Source organism: Carassius auratus, chromosome 24 (genome assembly GCF_003368295.1).
Source record: "Carassius auratus strain Wakin chromosome 24, ASM336829v1, whole genome shotgun sequence".
Taxonomy (NCBI): Eukaryota; Metazoa; Chordata; class Actinopteri; order Cypriniformes; family Cyprinidae; genus Carassius; species Carassius auratus.
Genome location: NC_039266.1, coordinates 3,718,925 through 3,739,854, shown reverse-complemented (window position 1 = coordinate 3,739,854; position 20,930 = coordinate 3,718,925).

Sequence of the window (20,930 nt, the reverse complement as noted above, 5' to 3'; positions counted from 1 at the left end):
ATCCTCTTGGGGAGCGGCCATATCGAGGGTGCTAATCTCCATGGCAAAGTCAAAGGGTAAATTTCGAAGTCTGGGTGCATCCGTCCTGTTATCTTCACCGGGACACATATGGTCAAAGTTTCCTAATGGAGGAATAAAAGAACTGCCAGAGGAAATATAGTTATTCTAAAGAAGTGAGAATTACATGTAAAGCGCACACCTCAGAGCGCTTTAAGCTGAAGTGTGCACTTTTTCTAATTTAAAAACAAAACAAAAACACTTACTATTCCAGCTTAATATGCAGCGACAGCTATAAACTAGCAATTTGTATGTGGATTACCTTAAAAAAAACTTTACCACTGTGATTGTGTGCTATCAAAATATTGCTTTGTTTTTTTGCACATTCTGATCAGCCTGGCACAGAAACAGCTCAACCAATGGTGTGAGATTGGGGGAGGAGCCATGTTCATCTGGGCAATAGAAAGTAAAGCCAATCTACTGTTGTTATACACACTTCTGGTATGGAGAATGATTAGCAGTAGCCATTATTAAGAAAGAAAAACTTGCTTAGCCTCTGAAAATAACTGTGATGACATTAAACATAACTGTTCTGAAGCAAACTAGGTCTATTCAGGTTATGTAACTATTCACATATATAAGATCAAATCTCAACTTATAATATATATATATATATATATATATATATATATATATGATATCCTGTTGCACTCTCAAATGTCAGATTACAAAAAGTTCAACGTATTTATGTGACAGTTTTTTTTTTTATATGTAGACTTCAACACACTCATAAAAATCCATTTTAGAAATATAACAGGAATGTTTTTTCTTGCCGCGTTTCATGCCACGACAGGGTCATTGTAATCATTACAGATTCCTAGAAATAAAGGGCACTTCTATTAGCAACATCTAAAGCTTATTTTCCCCAGTGTTCCTTTGTCTATTTGAAAACAGAGTGCTGCTTATTTGCCGGCCTTCTGTGCTAGCGCTTGTTTGACACGTTGCAGTAAATCACCTATAAAATATGGCCTGCAGTTTTTCCACAAAGCAAACTAGCCTAGAGGCTAAAATATGTTTAATCTCTAGCACTCCTGCGATCATCCTTTTAAGGAAATCAGCAGTGCGTTTACTGTGCCAGGGACTGGACATATTTGCAAGGTTGTAAATGGTGCTGAGAGACGGTCTGCTTTGTGAACGGAGTGTTTGATAGGGTTCAGAGAGATTAGCGCTAAAGCTGGTGAAAATGACAGCAGCACAGAGGCTTCAATAATTACAGTTTGACAGAAAACTTAATAACCTGAAAGAACACTAAGCTTCTCCAGAGAGCTCAAACTTCAGTATTTGACTGTCACATATACAAACGTAAAAAAAGGTAAAAAAAAAATACACACACACATATATATATATATATATATATATATATATATATATATATATATATAATAAAAAATCAAGTCACTGGGGATCAGTTTGTATTTTTAATCTAGTGTAGATTCTGATTAAATTATGCCCTGTCGACACTGAGAAACATTTTGTGGAATACACAGAAATTTTGTCAAGTCAAGTTATCTTCATTTATATAGCACTTTAAACAAAAAAGATTGTGTCAAAGCAACTGAACAACATTAATTAGGAAAATAGTGTGTCAATAAAGCAAAATGACAGTTAAGGGCAGTTCATCATTGAATTCAGTGATGCCATCTCAGTTCAGTTTAAATATTATCTGTGCAATAATTTGCAATCAAGTCAACGATATCACTGAAAATGAAGTGACCCCAACTAAGCAAGCCAGAGGCAACAGCTGCAAGGAACCAACACTCCATCTGTGACAGAATGGAGAAAAAAAAAACTAGGGAGAAATCAGGCTCAGTCGGTGGGCCAGTTCTTCTCTGACCAAACGAAACCAGCAGATCAATTTCAGGAAGCAGCAAAGTCATCTCTGTCCCGGTGGTTGACTGAGACAAGGTCTCTGCAGGGGATCTGTATCTGGGCTCTAGTTGTTCTGGTCTCCGCTGTCTTTCAGGGCTGTAGAGGTCCTTTCTAGGTGCTGATCCACGATGTGGGCTGGATACTTACTGGATTTGGGTGACTGCAGTGACCCTCTGATCTGTATACACACTGGATCTGGTGACTACGTTGACCTCGGAATAAGAGAGAAACAGACTAATATTAGCGTAGATGCCATTCTTCTAATGATGTAGCAAGTACATAATTTCAAATTTGGAGTTATGGGAAGTGTTCCTGGTTCCGGTTTACCTAATTAATAAAGCATAAAAATCCTTTAACGGATTTGGATATTAGAAGCGTATTAATGTGTTATGTGTAAACCAGGTTAAAGCAGTGCCGGTTTCTCCATTAGGGTGATTGGGCGACGCACCACCAAAATAAATGGAGGGAATACATTCAACCACAGTGTTATGCTAGATTTCACTATTCTAGATTGTTTGTGCTGGCTCTAAATAGTCCAGTCAGCGTCGAGTCTCGTTTTGTGTAGTACCGCCCCTTTTTGGGTGATTTCTGTCAAACTGAGAATCACCCCAAGTGCTCTCATAGACTTCCTTAAAAATATAATTTTTTCTAACTGCAGGCACTGCAACACAATCTCAGTGAGTTCTGTGAGGGCTAGCCCTAACTTGTTTTCGTCATCGTGCGTAACCTTAACTTGTGCAACGACTGGTGGGAACAGTGACATCCAATTATATTTAAAATAATACTATTTTGAATTTTGACAACAAGAAAAATATGAAAAACTACTGTAATATCTTTATCAAATGTGAAAACAGATAGCCTTTGTCAGCTGAACTTGATCGACATTGAGGTGAACGTTACCTCAACGCAGATGAATTCTATCGCGTCATTGAAAGAAATATCATTAATTTGTCGTAGCAATAAGGATAAATTTGCATTAAAAAAATTAGGACAAAAAATTCCAAATTTAAACATCAAACAAGTATCTACAAAGGGCAGAAAGTTGTATGAACAAGGATTTTCGAGGATGTGGTATTCTGCTAATTTACCGCTGCATTTTGTTCCATCGTGAGAGCGTGATGGACATCGCATGGACAACTACAGGTGTCACTGACATGCATCATCTCTCGGAGAAGGGGATAAAAACACGAAAGAGCAAAGATGCATATGGATAGGGAGCAGTGTAATATAAGTGAGTAATTTAAGTAAGCAGTGTAATGTAAGTGAGGAATGTGATATGAGCAGTGTAATATAAGTGAGTTGTGTAAACAGTGATTTATGTGATTTCAATTATTTCTGAAATCGAAGTATAAAGTTTATTTATTTATTTATTTTTGAAAAACCACATCCTGGCGTCAGTCTTCATTTGCTGCTGAATTGTGTTAACACACATATAGAAACATAAGGAGAGCAAGAGATTGATTCCTAATGTCAGTTTATTTTTAATTAATACTACGTAGCTCAGTTCCCTTTACATCTTTAACTAGCTGTTAATTTATCAATTGAATGGGTGACCTATCCTCATTAATCGAGCAAACATTTGCCCCCACTAAGAGAATTGGCAGAGCCGCCAATGGGTTAAAGTGATAGGTCTTTAATCTAGATTTAAACTGCAAGAGTGTGTCTGCCTCCCGAACAATGTTAGGTAGGTTATTCCAGAGTTCAGGCACTAAATAGGAAAAGGATCTGCCACCCACAGTTGATTTTGATATTAAAGGTATTATCAAATTGCGATGATTGATTTGAGTTTTTAGAACGCAATGGAACGCATCAGTATCATATATGCGTTTTGTCCACATGGATCTTGTGTTTTGGGAGAGTGAAACCGGGTCCCAGAGTGGATACACCTGAAAACACCACCCTAGCATTGGACAGCGAATACGTATATTATTTGAAACAATTACGTCATCAGCTCACATCTCGCCCCTAGTCAGACATCTCTACTTCATGTAACAGCAACAGAAACATGAAAAAACACTGAGCGATTGTCTTTGTATTAACTAATTATTAAATATACTGTTCCTTGTTTGTTTGTACATCACACTTAAGGTTTATGCGCATAGTACAAGTCTTCTTCTCCATTTTTTATGTATCTCTGTGGCAGAATTACATCGCTACATACTGGTCTGGCATACTGTTTTGTGTCAGTTTTTTGTGTTGTGCTGGTTTTGTGTGGACACAGATATTTATTGAGATGAGGGGAAAAAAAGATCAGATTGGGAAAGCTCTGGCTTCATGTGGACGTAACCTTAGTCAATTTGCAAACCGTTTGTGAACCAAGAGGCACTGCCTCTCTCTGAAACTTAACCTGTTTGGGCAAAAATTGTGAACTTTATGCTATGTGATGTCATATTTAGTAATAATGGTTAAGGGTGCTCTGATCAGGGTTTTTGGCCAATAAGATTTCTGATACCTTATCTGCCGATAAGATCACTGATACCTGTCTTTTTCAAGCCTTCTTGTCATCATGCACAGTTATTCATAGTTATGCTCCAATCAGGATTTTTACAGACATTCATTCAGGGCAGGAGTCACCAAATGTGATCCTGGAGGGCAGGAATTCTGCAGAGTTTAGACTCTTTAGTTTAAACTCTGCAGGACACCGGCCCTCCAGGACTGTGTCTGGTTACCCCTGATTCAGGGCCTACAAAAAGTTTAATTTTTTTTTTAAATGGGGGAATGAAAAATGAAAAGAAAGTGTAAATAATATCAGTGCAACAGCCACTTAAAGCTAACACCAAACAAAGGCTAAAACGAATTGAAGACTACAATACACAGGGTAATGAACAACCCAACAAGAAACAGACATGCAACATAATTACTCGTCATGGAAACAAACTTGTGAAACAAATGACTTTCAGGTCTGGGACAATCTTTTCCTCCATAAGAAGGTACATGGTGGGGGCACTTCCTTTAGATTTGTGGTGTGCATTAGGTCTGAGTCTGTGGCAAGCTTTGGCCGTATGAGTTTCAGGATGTCCTCTTGATGGTCCAACCCTTTTCTTTTAGCCTTGATATCTAAGCATTGGCAATATGATTTTAAGATTAACCATATTGGAGACTGAGGGGCAAAGATTACTTGTAATATTTTCCAAAAACAAATGATGTATTATGTTTAACCACTATATAGACATCAGAACCAGGGGCAAATGGTCCTGCTCTTAGTGGGATATATGAGCACTAAGGACCTCATGTCTCCAAAACAGCAAAGCACATTTTCAAATAGGTGCTGTCTTTATAAATAAACCACAGATTTGAGTCTTAAACAACTAAATTATTGCCTAAAATACTTTTAAAACTATATTTCATGACACAATAACAGTAATATAAAAAAAAATGCAAATAAATGGTGGTTAAAAAGTAATTCTGTGTGAACTCAACCAATCAGCTTGTTCAGTGCCCATGTCCCACCCCCGAAAGTTCCAGACCTTTGAAATAATACTGCCTCACAAGCAGGGACTTCCTGAGGGGCAATTTTTTATGTGGAACTTTATTTAGATCCTGGTTCCTGAGGTGGAAAAACTGGCCCAAACTGGCCCAAAGTCCATAGTTCCTGGGGAAACTTCCTGCAGTGAAAACGGGCACATCCTTGTCCCCAAATCTCAAAGCCTTTGCTATAACATTCAAAATTCATTTGTAATAGTCGGCTGGCTGGCCAAGGTGTCCGATAATGCAGTACTCTGTCCTAGTGAATGTCCTGGCAATATGGTTAAGAAATCCTCCTCAAGCCCCTGGGCTATAGTTAAACCACTTCTTCTATTTCAAAGCAGGAAAGGAAATATCTAAAAATAATTTCCTACAAGTACTCCTCAGGAGGCTTCATATCTCATAATATTCAACCTACTACTATTACTTTACCATGCGGAACTTGCTTGGAGGGTAGAGGGGTCAGAGCACTCAGCAAAACATGCAAACCCAGTGGGATCTTCTTTAAAACCAAATTAAAAAAGTCATCACTCATAATTTTTATTACATTATCTGCATGGTCTGGCAGATCAGCCACTACAAGGGTCTGATAATGCAATTAGCATTCAGGATGCATGTGAGCCAGTTTCCACCCAATGCATGCATGGGCCTTAGTTCCCATGATTTCTAGATTTCTGTTCTTCCTGTGTTTATGCATCAACATCCTGGTCAACTTTGCTATATTTGCAAAATTGCTATCTCACAGACCATGTTATATGCTATTATTTCTCAGTACCAAATAACTGCTGAAAACACATTGTGTTTGAGCTGAATGATGTCAGACTGCTGCTCATGTATCTGAACTCTTGTTGAATCAAAAAAAAGGGGATTGCTTTGATCAAATCCTGATATCGCAGTAAATTCATCAGTGTTGATTTTTTTTTTTTTTTTTCAGTTTTACATTCAGTACAGATGGAGACAGCTCACAATTTACTAATGCATCGGACAATTCAGTCAGTTTGATTTCGGATGACGTTTAACTGGCACCAGTCATTTAATCTGTTTATACAGGCCTTCTTCCCCTGGGGTGTTTGCATAGCATGATGTAGATTAATTTGGAAGTAGTGATAGGGATTCGATGATGAGCCCAATTACTCTTAATTATGTGCTATAGCTGTGTACAAATGGAAATGCTGAGCCTGACTGCCACATGAAGTTTTGACTGCCCTTCCGCCCACTTTCAGACGACGTGACTTCAATTATTTTGAGATGTGACTGCGGTTGTCCTATTTTAGTGTGCTGAAATGTTCTCAAGCTGTTGACAGGCCAGTGATTTCAAGTACACACTAATGACATCAGGGAAATGTGGAAAGAGTGAAACCTTTACCCAGGAATAGTTTGCCCAAAAATAAAATTCCTGGTATTTACTCATCTCAACATGTTGTTCTAAACTAGCCCGGTATGATTTTTTATTTTCTTCTTCCATGACATGGAACATAAAACATTCTGGTACATTTTATCTTGGTGTACCAAGTTTGAAAATTTGAATGCAGTTATAATATTTGATATATTTTTTGTAAATATTTTAGATATTTTTTGTAAATATTTTAGATATTTATTGTAGTTTTTGTATATATTGATTAATATTTGAATGTGATTTAAGAGTGAATAAATGCTTTATTATTTTTATTTTCAATTTTTTCAGAGCATAAAGATTTTCTGTTCAAGACCTGACAATTTCACACCAAATTTGTGTCCTTTTTGGAGCATGAATATTTTGGGTTGGGTTGACTTCCATAATATGGGCAAAACCAAAACATTATTCAAAGTATCTTATTTATTGTTTTGCAGAAGAAAGAAAACCATACTTAGTCTGCGATGATGTGAGGTTAAGAAAATTATTTTTTAGGGGAGGAATTTAGTCGAATTTTGGTATTTGTCAAGCAAAATTATTGCATGATTTCAGAAAGTCATATACTTATATCACCCAAGTCATGAAAATTATGAACTTTTATGGTTGCTTCTTGTTCTTTTTTGAGCCTGACTGGCTTTCTCCACATATTTTTTCATTTTGCATAACTGATATATATATATATATATATATATGTGTGTGTGTGTGTGTGTGTGTGTATATATATATTATATATAACAGAAATAACAGTTCAAATAACAGAAGTGTTATTACAGTATATACAGACAATATTTTATTTTTGGGTGAATTATTCCCTTAAAAATAAATTCTGGCTCATATAAAATCAGTTTTTTCCTCTCAAATAGTCTTGATAGCACTCCAGTTACACAACCTCATTTAGCACAAAGGTGCTCTTTGCTGTTTAATGCATTCCTTAATTACACCTCAAGTGCTGACTCACTGCTTTTAAATAAAGGTGCTTGAATGGTGACCACTGCAACAAAGTGTACAACAGATATGCGGTTGATTCCAATGTATGTACATAGAGACGAGTGGAAAGACGAATAGAGCATAACAGACCGATCAATAATGCATTTGAAAAACAAGTGCATTAAGGTGGGAGGAAGTATTGGGGTGGGTGTGTTGTGTATGGAGGGCTGATTCCAGCTCATAAATACTGGAAATGCATTTCAAGAAGTCTCATATTTCAGATGACAGTTATAACCATGTGACTTTTTAAACTTACTTTTGGCCAAACTTTCTACTATATGGTCCATTGCAAGACTATTACAGTTTATTATTGTGGTTTTTGCTAGAGGTGCTCCGATCACGATCGGCCGATCGTTATGCGTATCTCGTCAGTAAAGCCGGTTTTCTAATCAGCGGTTAATTCCATCAGGTGCGTGATTTCACATAGAGCAGCTGTTACTACACAGAGCCGTTGTTAATAGAGAAGATGCGCAAATCACGTTATTTTTCAGCGTTTATTGGCCCATCTTCTCAGTTAACAACGGCTCTGTGTAGTAACAGCTGCTCTATGTGAAATCACGCACCTGATGGAATTAACCGCTGATTAGAAAACCGGCATCCCTAGTTTTTGCAGTGGGAAGAAAAGACACAACCTGCACTGGCAGCATTGAACTGCCCCTTGAGATATAATATAATATAATATAATATAATATAATATAATATAATATAATATAATATAATATAATATAATATAATATAATATAATATAAATAACATGATGCCATAAAAAGAGTAACATGGTAATTTGGTGATAGTCCACTTTCACAATGACCCAGCTTTGCATTGTCTTCCTATGCATAAGCAGACACAGAACCTGCATCAAAGCATGTTCTCTCTTCTACAGACTAATAAAAACATAGTAATTGTGACAAGGTGCGACACACTTTCGAAGAACTATATCTCACACTGTCAGTAATACTCTTGTTCTCTAGTGTCAGCCCAATGAACAACATTTTTTAAGAGATGACTATTTTGATGAAGAATAAAATAAAAAAAGACCTGAACAACCATGAATCACTTAATTAACCATCAAACTGAGTTCCTCAATGAGCTTAAAATTTAAATTAAATGCACCAGTTCAGAATCTGGAGGTACTTGCGTTACTTGTTTAGGGGGTTCCCATCGTTGTCCTTTGTCGAAAAGGGGGTTTCCTGAGGTTGATGATTGGCTGGAAGTTCAGTAGTCGTTGAGCATATGTCTTGGGAAGTCAATTGTTGGGCATTGGCTGAAGATACAGAGTTTTGGGCTGGCTGAAGTTTTAGGTGGGCACTTGAGGTCGGAGTTGGAGACACAGCATTAGACAAAACTTAACTCAGAACACAAAACTCTCATAAAAGATATACAAGAATAGAAGTAAAGTTTGACAAGACTAGGTGGTGTTTCTTGTCATCGTGGCTATGTATCAGCAGCAGTGCAGGCCGAAGCATGATGGAACCACGCACAAAGAATGTAAAAAGTAATGGCAAAAAGCATGGCTGAATGTGATGACTAAAAGTGAAAAGCTAAAAGCAGGCATGACTAAAAGCAAAAGCTAAAAAGCTAAAAGTATGGCTAGAAGCCATGACCAAAAACCTAAAGAGCTAAAAAGGCACAATTTGATGATGTCCTAAGTATTTAAACCGGGCTGTGGGACACCTCCCAAATGGTGTCTAAACCAATAAGAAATTGCCTTTGATCGGGGTCTTGTATGTTTTCTCCTCCCGATTCATAAATGTGATCTTATCAGTCACATGATCCAAATTCTATCTTGCAAAGTATAATTTTAAACATGATTCCTATAACAAGAATATGATACATTTGACAAAGAGCTGATTGGCAGAAATGTTTCATTCAAGAGGATTCAAACACACACATACTAAACATCAATTTGAAGTTATTCAGTAGTTATTAAAAAACCCATACACAGTAAGTGATTAGAAACATGATAGTAAAATATATGGGTTACAAATATGATATGAAGCTAAGCAATGGACTAATATTTATTAGTCTTTTTGAGTCCATTTTGGTACATCTGCATCTGTAAAAGCCAGTTTATGTGCAATTCTTTGAACATAAGGATATGTTCTGTGTAGACCAGAGGTTAAAAGGTCTCCTAAAATAATTTCAGTCTAGTTCTTTTCTTCTAGGTGGGGGAAATTCAATCCAGAGAGCTTGTGATCATAATTACTATCATTGGTTTACACGTGACAGTCAAGCTGTGCATCTCTTTGACCATCAGTCTTCATTACTTGCCCCAAAATTGACACTCTCCTTCCTGAGTTATGATCAGAGTGTTCTTTTATGTTAACTCTGAAAGCTGTTCTGTGAAAGAGTTAGTTGGTTAGCTTGCTTCAGATTGGCTGGCATGAGGATTTGACTAACTGACATCCTGTGTCTTCAGCATTTCTGTGGAATTTGGCTCCTTATGTTTCAACCATATCGAATCTTTAATTTATAGTTCCCTCTGAAACCATACACTCATGATTCACAAGACACCAAGTGTTCCACACCACAAGTACAATGCTGTACCAGGTGAGCTTCTGAGCAATTTTACTTTGTCAGAATGCCAAAAAAGTGGAGCCTCTTGTGCGATTCAAACCTCAAACTGTATTATCTTACATACATATCTTACAATTACATCTAAAGATATGTAATATAAATGTAATCTTATATTACATATCTTATGTCACAGGTCAGGGGGGCCAAGCTGGACTGCGCCCTCCCCTAAACCAGGACCACCTCGAGGAGCGTATCAGAGGGAAGAGTCGGAGACAGAGAATAAATTTAACAAGTTTTATTTTGAAGTAAAAACAAATTGGGAATCCTAAACTAAAATCTTCTTTGTTACCCTCAGGGCTTGAAGGTAAACAATGCAGCGACCGGGGACTCTCCCGCCCTCTTCCTCTGTGCGGGCCCCGCAATAGATGGACAGATGGGTGGTCAAGTAGGCATTTCACAGGTGGGAATACAATCGGCAAGCCCGCAGTCTGGTAAGTCTCCTCTGGTAATTAAATACTTCCAAACTCCCTTCCCTTCTTCACAGATGCAGAATTTGGGACGGATGGATATCGGTCAGGTCCGTACACGGCAGATACACAGCCTTGAGGTGGGGATGTGTTTGGCAAGTGAGGGGTCCGGTAAGTCTCCTCCGGTAAGTATGTAATTCCAGCCTTCCTTCCTTCTTCCACAGGTACGGAATTTGAGGCGAATGATATCAGTCAAGTACGTATACGGCAGGTGCACGGTCTTACAGTAAGGTGGCTTCTCCTGACACCGTCAGAGTGGATATTCCAGACAAAGCGTGCCCCTCTCACGTTCGTGACAAAGGACAGTCACCTCTCTCAGCACAGGTGGGCCACAAGGATGCAACAAACTTTAAGTCAACAGGCTGTGCAGGGTTTCTACTGAAACAGACAGAATGGATGCTTCAGACAAAGTATACAGTTCACATGCGTTGGAAGGAACGAACACTTCTCACAATACGGATGAATAGCAGGGATACAGCAGACTCGAAGTCAACAGGCTGAATGGGGCTTCCTCATACAGATGAGTAGCAGGGATACAGCAGGCTCGAAGTCAACAGGCTGAATGGGGCTTCTTCTGAGACGGACAGAATGGATGTTTCAGGCAAGTATACAGTTCACAGGCAGTGGAAGGAACGAACACTTCTCTCCATACAGTTGAATGGCAGGGATACAGCAGACTCGAAGTCAACAGGCTGAATATGGGCTTCTTCTGAGACAGACAGAATGGATGTTTCAGGCAAGTATACAGTTCACATGCATTGGAAGGAACGAACACTTCTCACAATACAGACGAATAGCAGGGATACAGCAGACTCGAAGTCAACAGGCTGAATGGGGTTTCTTCTGAGACGGACAGAATGGATGTTTCAGGCAAGTATACAGTTCACATGCAGTGGAAGGAACGAACACTTCTCACCATACAGTTGAATGGCAGGGATACAGCAGACTCGAAGTCAACAGGCTGAATATGGGCTTCTTCTGAGACAGACAGAATGGATGTTTCAAGCAAGTATACAGTTCACATGTATTGGAAGGAGCGAACACTTCTCACCATACAGTTGAATGGCAGGGATACAGCAGACTCGAAGTCAACAGGCTGAATGGGGCTTCTTCTGAGACAGACAGAATGGATGTTTCAGGCAAGTATACAATTCACATGTATTGGAAGGAGCGAACACCTCTCACCATACAGTTGAATGGCAGGGATACAGCAGACTCGAAGTCAACAGGCTGAATGGGGCTTCTTCTGAGACAGACAGAATGGATGTTTCAGGCAAGTATACAATTCACATGTATTGGAAGGAGCGAACACCTCTCACCATACAGTTGAATGGCAGGGATACAGCAGACTCGAAGTCAACAGGCTGAATGGGGCTTCTTCTGAGACAGACAGAATGGATGTTTCAGGCAAGTATACAATTCACATGTATTGGAAGGAGCGAACACCTCTCACCATACAGTTGAATGGCAGGGATACAGCAGACTCGAAGTCAACAGGTTGCACAGAGCTTTTCTGAGGCAGATAGTAAATATTTCAAGAGGGCATCTCTTCTCCTATTAGCACAACAGAGGGGTTAATTCACATCCCAGATGATAAATCCTCAACATCCAGACAGTTGGAACAGATCAGTGTCGCAGGACTCTTACTATTGACAGTCAGCCCTCATGACACATAGAGAGTGCATGGCAAACAGGAATGTAGCTTACACACACACACACGACAATTCCACTTCAAACATATATTGTGGGGGGGAAACATCAATTTTAGCCACTGCAAACTCACTTCACGACGTGCAATTTAAAGCCAGCACTCACATTCGGGTTTCTGTCCGAAGGGAAGGGGGAGGGCGCAATCCTCACTGCCACTGAGGATGTTCTGAGATGTTTTTCTTCACAGTCACAGGCAGAGTTCACATCACCATTTATAGAGGAGGGAGAGGTAAGAGATCGGTAATGAATCAATACAATCCACTCAGTGATATTTATGATCGTGATCCAAACACTCCAAACCACATCCAATTCAGTGTCAAACGTGTGCAATTACAAGACTCAGTTCTCAGTTACTCAGCTCCTCTCCAATGCAAACAGGGTAATTCGCTCTCCTGCTGTTGTTCTCGAATCCCTCATCAAGCAACACTGTCCTCTTCATGCACCCGTCCTCCAGTAACTATTACCACCCAATAGAACGACTTTTCACAAGGGAGAAAAACCACCCGCACCACCTCTCTCTCTTGCTTTTTATCCTCTCCACTGTTGATGAGGCCTCACGCAAACTCTGAGTAAATCCCCCACACCTGTTGCCAATCCATCATTTGGGGTTGTCACAGCAACAAACGCACACACAGGCCTGGGAACAGGGTTACACTCAAAGCGTTCCCCCGGGAACACTGCTTCAGCGGGAATAAGTTCCACATGCCATTTGTCACACTGTGACATACCCCCCCGCCGGGTCTCCAGACACCCAGTCTCCAAACCTAGCTGGAGGCTGACCTCGATTCTCACGCTGGGACCGTCGAGGTGGGGAAATGGGTGCTTCAGGTCGTAGCCCTAGGCCCAGGCCTCCTGGAATCACCGCCCATCCTACCAGCGGGGGCATCCCGGACGTTTCAACCGGTGGATTCTCTACAACACGTTTTGGGTAGTTTGGGCAAGGGCGGATCAAATTTCGATGTAACACCCGTTCGGGGCCCGCCTTTCCTTCTGGCCGCAATACATATACGGGTTGGTCTGGGTGTGGCTGTCGCAAAACGACAAACGGCTGAGCCTCCCACCGGTCACTCAATTTTCCCTTCCCTTGTCGGCGATTATCCCGCACCAGCACCCTCTCCCCTGGTAGTAACGGTGCCTCTCGAGCCGTCCGGTCATACAACCTCTTGTTCTTCAACGCTGCTCGGTTAATCCGGCCCGAGACTCGTTCGTATGCCGACTGGAGGCGTTGATGATGTCCCGTCACCCAATCTGTCAAACTACCTCCCTCTTCCCCTGCAGTGGTCCCCAGAAGCATATCCATCGGAAGTCTCACATGTCTGCCGAACATCAGGTAGGTGGGGGCGTAACCAGTGGTACTGTGTACACTGTTGTTATAGGCCTGTACCATCGCCGGGAGTCTGTCGACCCAATGGCCTTGCTGTTCCTCCTCTAAGGTTCCTAATAAACTCAGCAAGGTCTGATTAAACCTCTCACACCCCCCGTTCCTTTGGGGGTGATAGGGAGTCGTATGGGTCTTCTTGCATCCGTACAGTTGGCACAGCTCATGGATCACCCTGGACTCAAAGTTGGTTCCTTGGTCTGAGTGGAAAATTTCAGGGCATCCAAATGGTTGGATCACATACCTCCAAAGGGCGTTGGCAGTCGTAATGGCGGTTTGGTCCACAGTTGGGATGGCCCAAGCATACTTAGTAAACAGATCGGTTACCACAAGGATGTTCTGGATCCGATCCACTGGCCGTCCCAAAGTCAGATAATCCATGGCCACCATATGTAGCGGTGCCTTGGCCTGCATCGGAACCAGCGGTGCCCGTACGTCCTTCTTGGTCTTAAACAACGTGCAGCGTGGGCACCTCTGAAGGTAAGTCCTCGTGGCACCCTCCATTCCGGGCCAGTAGAAGTGTCGCCTCACCAGTGCCAATGTCCTCTCCTGCCCCTGATGTCCCATCTTGGTGTGATATGCCTCCAATAAAGCCTGACAACGCCCTTCAGGGACCACGATTTGACAGACCTCATCGCCCCGACCTGGGTCCTGGAGGGCCCTACAGAGCACACCTTCCTTCAAATAGAGTCTCCCCCTCTGTCCCAGCAGGCCCCGCACAATCCGAGTCTGAGTCCGGCGTCCCACACCCTCAGGCCAGGCCTTCTGTTCTAGCCACGTTCGAACCAACGCTACATCTCCGTCTTCGCCCTGCCACCGCCTCCATCGCTGTGGGTCCCACCCCCAACAAGGGGGGGGTTCCTCCGATACTTGCCCTGGTGCCTCTACAACTCCCACCATCAGTCCCTCATCGGACCCCGCTTCTGGTGCTGGTACCTGACCTGCCGATCCTTCGCCGGGTAACCTTGATAGTACATCGGCATTAGTGTGTTCTCTTCCTGGCCGGTACTGGAGCTGATAATCAAAATTGGCCAGTTGTGCCACCCAGCGTTGTTCCACCGCCCCCAGTTTAGCAGTCTGCAAGTGAACCAACGGGTTATTGTCCGTGACGACCCGTACCTTGGCTCCCCACAAGTAATCCTTGAACTTTTCACACAACGCCCACTTCACTGCCAGCAACTCAAGCTTAAAAGAACTGTAATTGGCGTCGTTCTTCTCCGTTGGATGTAAACTTCGGCTTGCATAGGCGATTACCTTTTCCTCTCCCTGTTGCTTCTGGGCCAAGACAGCCCCCAAGCCCAGGTGGCTAGCATCGGTATACAGGATGAAGGGTTGTGTGAAGTCAGCGTAGGCTAGGATCGGGGCCTGTAGTAGTTCCTGCTTGAGTTTCTGGAAGGCAGCTTCACAGGCCGGATCCCATTGGATCGAAGGGGACCCTCGGCCACGAACTCGTCCCATACCTCCCAGCAACTGGTTGATCGGCCTAGCGATTTTAGAGAAATCTTTAATGAATCGCCTATAGTAACCCACGAAGCCCAGGAATGAACGAACCTGGCGCACCGTCTTGGGCGCAGCCCACTCCTGCACTGCCACCACCTTCTCGGGATCAACTGAAATCCCCGCTGCACTCACCACATGCCCCAAGAATTTAACCTCTTTGCGGAAGAGCTGGCACTTGTCTGGCTGGAGCTTCAACCCATATCGCTCTAGGGAACGGAAGACTTGCTCTAGGTGCTCGAGATGGGACTTGAAATCTGGGGAGTAGACAATGACGTCGTCTAGATAGACGAGGGTGGAATCCATCAGTTGGTTGCCTAAACAACGCTGCATCAGCCGTTGGAACGTGGCTGGGGCGTTGCAAAGGCCAAACGGCATCCGGTCCCATTCATATAGGCCAAAGGGGGTAGTGAATGCAGTCTTCTCCCGGTCATGCTCGTCCATCTGCACCTGCCAGTAGCCGCTGGCCAAGTCAAGGGTGGAATACCAGGTGGCTTGTGTGAGGCTCGTGAGAGAGTCTTCAACTCGAGGCAACGGGAAAGCATCCCTTTTGGTGACTTGATTCAGCCTTCGGTAATCCACACAAAACCTCCAGGAACCAGTTTTCTTTCGAACCAGTACTATCGGGGCAGCCCAAGGGCTACTGCTCTCTCGAATAATCCCCTTGTCAAGCATCCCTCGCAAAAGGGTGCGGACCTCTGAATACAAGGTCGGGGGCACGGGTCGATAGCGCTCTCGGCTGGGTGCAGCATCCCCAGTTGGGATTTGATGTCGCACCACATCCGTGCGGCCGTAATCCTCATCGTGAGTGGAAAACAAGTGCTGCCATTCCATCAAGAACTCTTGGAGTTGTCCCAATTGCTCTTCTCCTAGTCCTTCACCCCGTAAAGACTCCCCCATCAGGTGGGTAGGCAACCCTCCTCCTATCTCTCCCGCCCCCGAACCTGCTCGTGTCAGGGCCACCTCTACCACTGTCGGGCCTACCCGATTGAAGTTGACTTCACCCTGTTCCCGAACCTGCTGGGGCCTCACTGAGGTCACCCGGGCCAAACGCTGGTGACGATACAAGTGAACAGGGAAAGGATTCATGTTCCTGACTCGCACTGAGACCCGGCCCCCCTGAACAGTCGCCAATCCTCGAGCAACTTCCACCTTGGGACCATCTTCATGGGGTTCCACCATGACCCAATCTTCCGGACTATAAAGTCGAGGAGGCAACCTGACCCCGACCAAAGCCTCACTCTGAGCTGGAATGGACAAGGCGTAACGGCAGGCTACTCTTCCCGTGCTTTCCCGATCCCCCTGTTGTTCGGCCAGACATACTCGACGGCAGTCGGCCCTGATGCGGTCCCACTCCTGCCCGGCTGATGTTGCAGCTGTTCGAGCCGGTCTACTTCGGAACAGCTCCTCCCAACAGTCCGAAATGACGTTCATCCCAATCAGGGCACGATGAGACCCCAGGCATGTGTCTCGTACGACCACCACTCCTTTCTGTGGCACCACTACTCCCTGAATCTTTAGATCAGTCACAAGGTATCCCACATACGGGATGTCAAGACCATTCGCCCCACGTAGCGTCAACCAGGGGGCTTCCGCAGGTGGACGACCTTCGGTGCCAAACAACTCATGGGCCAAGCTTTCGGTGAATAGGGTCACTTGGGAGCCTGTATCCAAGAGGCACTGCACTTTCTGGTCATTGACCTGAACCACCACCACTGGGCAACAGCCCACCAGGCGGCTCCTAGAAGTTGTAGGCAGAGAGGGGTCTGATAAGGGGGTCCCGACCACTTGACCCACAGTGGCCGGAAACTCTAAAAACCCCCTTGCGATGCACGTCGAGCAGGACACTGACGGAAGTAATGTCCCGGCTCTCCACAGCCGTTGCAGATGGGACGCCCACGCTCATCCCACTGAAATCGCGAGCCAGAAGGTCGGGATGGACGGCGGTCGGGAGGACGGTTCCCATCAGAGTAAGCCCGCTCCCGCGGTAAAGAGGACAACTGGAGGCGCTCTCGCCGAAGCTCCTCCATAAAAAGATTTAGATAGGTCAGACATTTGTTCCCGCACATCTCTCTTCAACTCTTCCCGGAGGGCCTGCTTCCAGTCAGATGTCGTAGTAGTCGAAGGGGTGCTAACAACATTCGTGGCTAGGCAGCTGGGAGGATCTACATTCTCCATGTGGTCACACTCAAGGGCCAGTGCTTCTTGTCGAAGCTCTTCAAAGGTCAGGTTCGGGGTTCGTCGAAATTGCACCCGCAGACTCTGACGCACAGGGCCTTCCCGCAGCCCCACTAAAAAACTGATCTCGTAGTAAAACCTCTTCGCCCCCCAGGCCATGATCCTGTCTCCCTGTAAGTCTAGAAAACTGTTCCCGTAATTGTAGGGTAAATGCCCGAACAGATTGCCGAGGGCCTTGCCGAGAATTGAAAAATTGCGTCCTCAGAACAGCTACCGGGGTGGTGTCTTCATATTGTCCCGTGAGGAAGTCAAAAATGGCCTGGACAGTCCGCTCGAGTTGCTGCCGGTGCTGCCTGAACTTCTCTCCTCGCTTCCCCTTCCAAAGAGTTTAAAACAAACTGAACCTGCTGCGGGGCACTCAGACCTTGGAGCCCTGCCAGGTACTCCACCTGTACCTTCCACATCGACAAGCTCATTTCGGATCCCGGGCCTCCATACTTCGGAGCCCACGGAGCCCCCATAAAGATTGGCACGACGGGTTTGCCGTGCCCCAAGCACTTCCTCTTCTGCCATCTCGACCTCTGGTCGCTCAACTCGAGGTAGTACCCTGCCGACTACGCCAATCTGTCACAGGTCAGGGGGGCCAAGCTGGACTGCGCCCTCCCCTAAACCAGGACCACCTCGAGGAGCGTATCAGAGGGAAGAGTCGGAGACAGAGAATAAATTTAACAAGTTTTATTTTGAAGTAAAAACAAATTGGGAATCCTAAACTAAAATCTTCTTTGTTACCCTCAGGGCTTGAAGGTAAACAATGCAGCGACCGGGGACTCTCCCGCCCTCTTCCTCTGTGCGGGCCCCGCAATAGATGGACAGATGGGTGGTCAAGTAGGCATTTCACAGGTGGGAATACAATCGGGCAAGCCCGCAGTCTGGTAAGTCTCCTCTGGTAATTAAATACTTCCAAACTCCCTTCCCTTCTTCACAGATGCAGAATTTGGGACGGATGGATATCGGTCAGGTCCGTACACGGCAGATACACAGCCTTGAGGTGGGGATGTGTTTGGCAAGTGAGGGGTCCGGTAAGTCTCCTCCGGTAAGTATGTAATTCCAGCCTTCCTTCCTTCTTCCACAGGTACGGAATTTGAGGCGAATGATATCAGTCAAGTACGTATACGGCAGGTGCACGGTCTTACAGTAAGGTGGCTTCTCCTGACACCGTCAGAGTGGATATTCCAGACAAAGCGTGCCCCTTCTCACGTTCGTGACAAAGGACAGTCACCTCCTCAGCACAGGTGGGCCACAAGGATGCAACAAACTCTAAGTCAACAGGCTGTGCAGGGTTTCTACTGAAACAGACAGAATGGATGCTTCAGACAAAGTATACAGTTCACATGCGTTGGAAGGAACGAACACTTCTCACAATACGGATGAATAGCAGGGATACAGCAGACTCGAAGTCAACAGGCTGAATGGGGCTTCCTCATACAGATGAGTAGCAGGGATACAGCAGGCTCGAAGTCAACAGGCTGAATGGGGCTTCTTCTGAGACAGACAGAATGGATGTTTCAGGCAAGTATACAGTTCACATGCATTGGAAGGAGCGAACACTTCTCACCATACAGTTGAATGGCAGGGATACAGCAGACTCGAAGTCAACAGGCTGAATGGGGCTTCTTCTGAGACAGACAGAATGGATGTTTCAGGCAAGTATACAGTTCACATGCATTGGAAGGAACGAACACTTCTCACATACAGACGAATAGCAGGGATACAGCAGACTCGAAGTCAACAGGCTGAATGGGGCTTCTTCTGAGACAGACAGAATGGATGTTTCAGGCAAGTATACAGTTCACATGCATTGGAAGGAACGAACACTTCTCACCATACAGTTGAATGGCAGGGATACAGCAGACTCGAAGTCAACAGGCTGAATGGGGCTTCTTCTGAGACAGACAGAATGGATGTTTCAGGCAAGTATACAGTTCACATGCATTGGAAGGACGAACACTTCTCACCATACAGTTGAATGGCAGGGATACAGCAGACTCGAAGTCAACAGGCTGAATGGGCTTCTTCTGAGACAGACAGAATGGATGTTTCAGGCAAGTATACAATTCACATGTATTGGAAGGAGCGAACACCTCTCACCATACAGTTGAATGGCAGGGATACAGCAGACTCGAAGTCAACAGGCTGAATGGGGCTTCTTCTGAGACAGACAGAATGGATGTTTCAGGCAAGTATACAATTCACATGTATTGGAAGGACGAACACCTCTCACCATACAGTGAATGCAGGGATACAGCAGACTCGAAGTCAAAGGCTGAATGGGGCTTCTTCTGACAGACAATGATGTTTCAGGCAAGTATACAATCACATGTATTGGAAGGAGCGAACACCTCTCACCATACAGTGAATGGCAGGGATACAGCAGACTCGAAGTCAACAGGTTGCACAGAGCTTTTCTGAGGCAGATAGTAAATATTTCAACAGGGCATCTCTTCTCCTATTAGCACAACAGAGGGGTTAATTCACATCCCAGATGATAAATCCTCAACATCCAGACAGTTGGAACAAATCAGTGTCGCAGGACTCTTACTATTGACAGTCAGCCCTCATGACACATAGAGAGTGCATGGCAAACAGGAATGTAGCTTACACACACACACGACAATTCCACTTCAAACATATATTGTGGGGGGAAACATCAATTTTAGCCACTGCAAACTCACTTCACGACGTGCAATTTAAAGCCAGCACTCACATTCGGGTTTCTGTCCGAAGGGAAGGGGGAGGGCGCAATCCTCACTGCCACTGAGGATGTTCTGAGATGTTTTTCTTCACAGTCACAGGCAGAGTTCACATCACCATTTATAGAGGAGGGAGAGGTAAGAGATCGGTAATGAATCAATACAATCCACTCAGTGATATTTATGATCGTGATCCAAACACTCCAAACCACATCCAATTCAGTGTCAAACGTGTGCAATTACAAGACTCAGTTCTCAGTTACTCAGCTCCTCTCCAATGCAAACAGGGTAATTCACTCTCCTGCTGTTGTTCTCGAATCCCTCATCAAGCAACACTGTCCTCTTCATTCACCCGTCCTCCAGTAACTATTACCACCCAATAAAACGACTTTTCACAAGGGAGAAAAACCACACGCACCACCTCTCTCTCTTGCTTTTTATCCTCTCCACTGTTGATGAGGCCTCACGCAAACTCTGAGTAAATCCCCCACACCTGTTGCCAATCCATCATTTGGGGTTGTCACAGCAACAAACGCACACACAGGCCTGGGAACAGGGTTACACTCAAAGCGTTCCCCGGGAACACTGCTTCAGCGGGAATA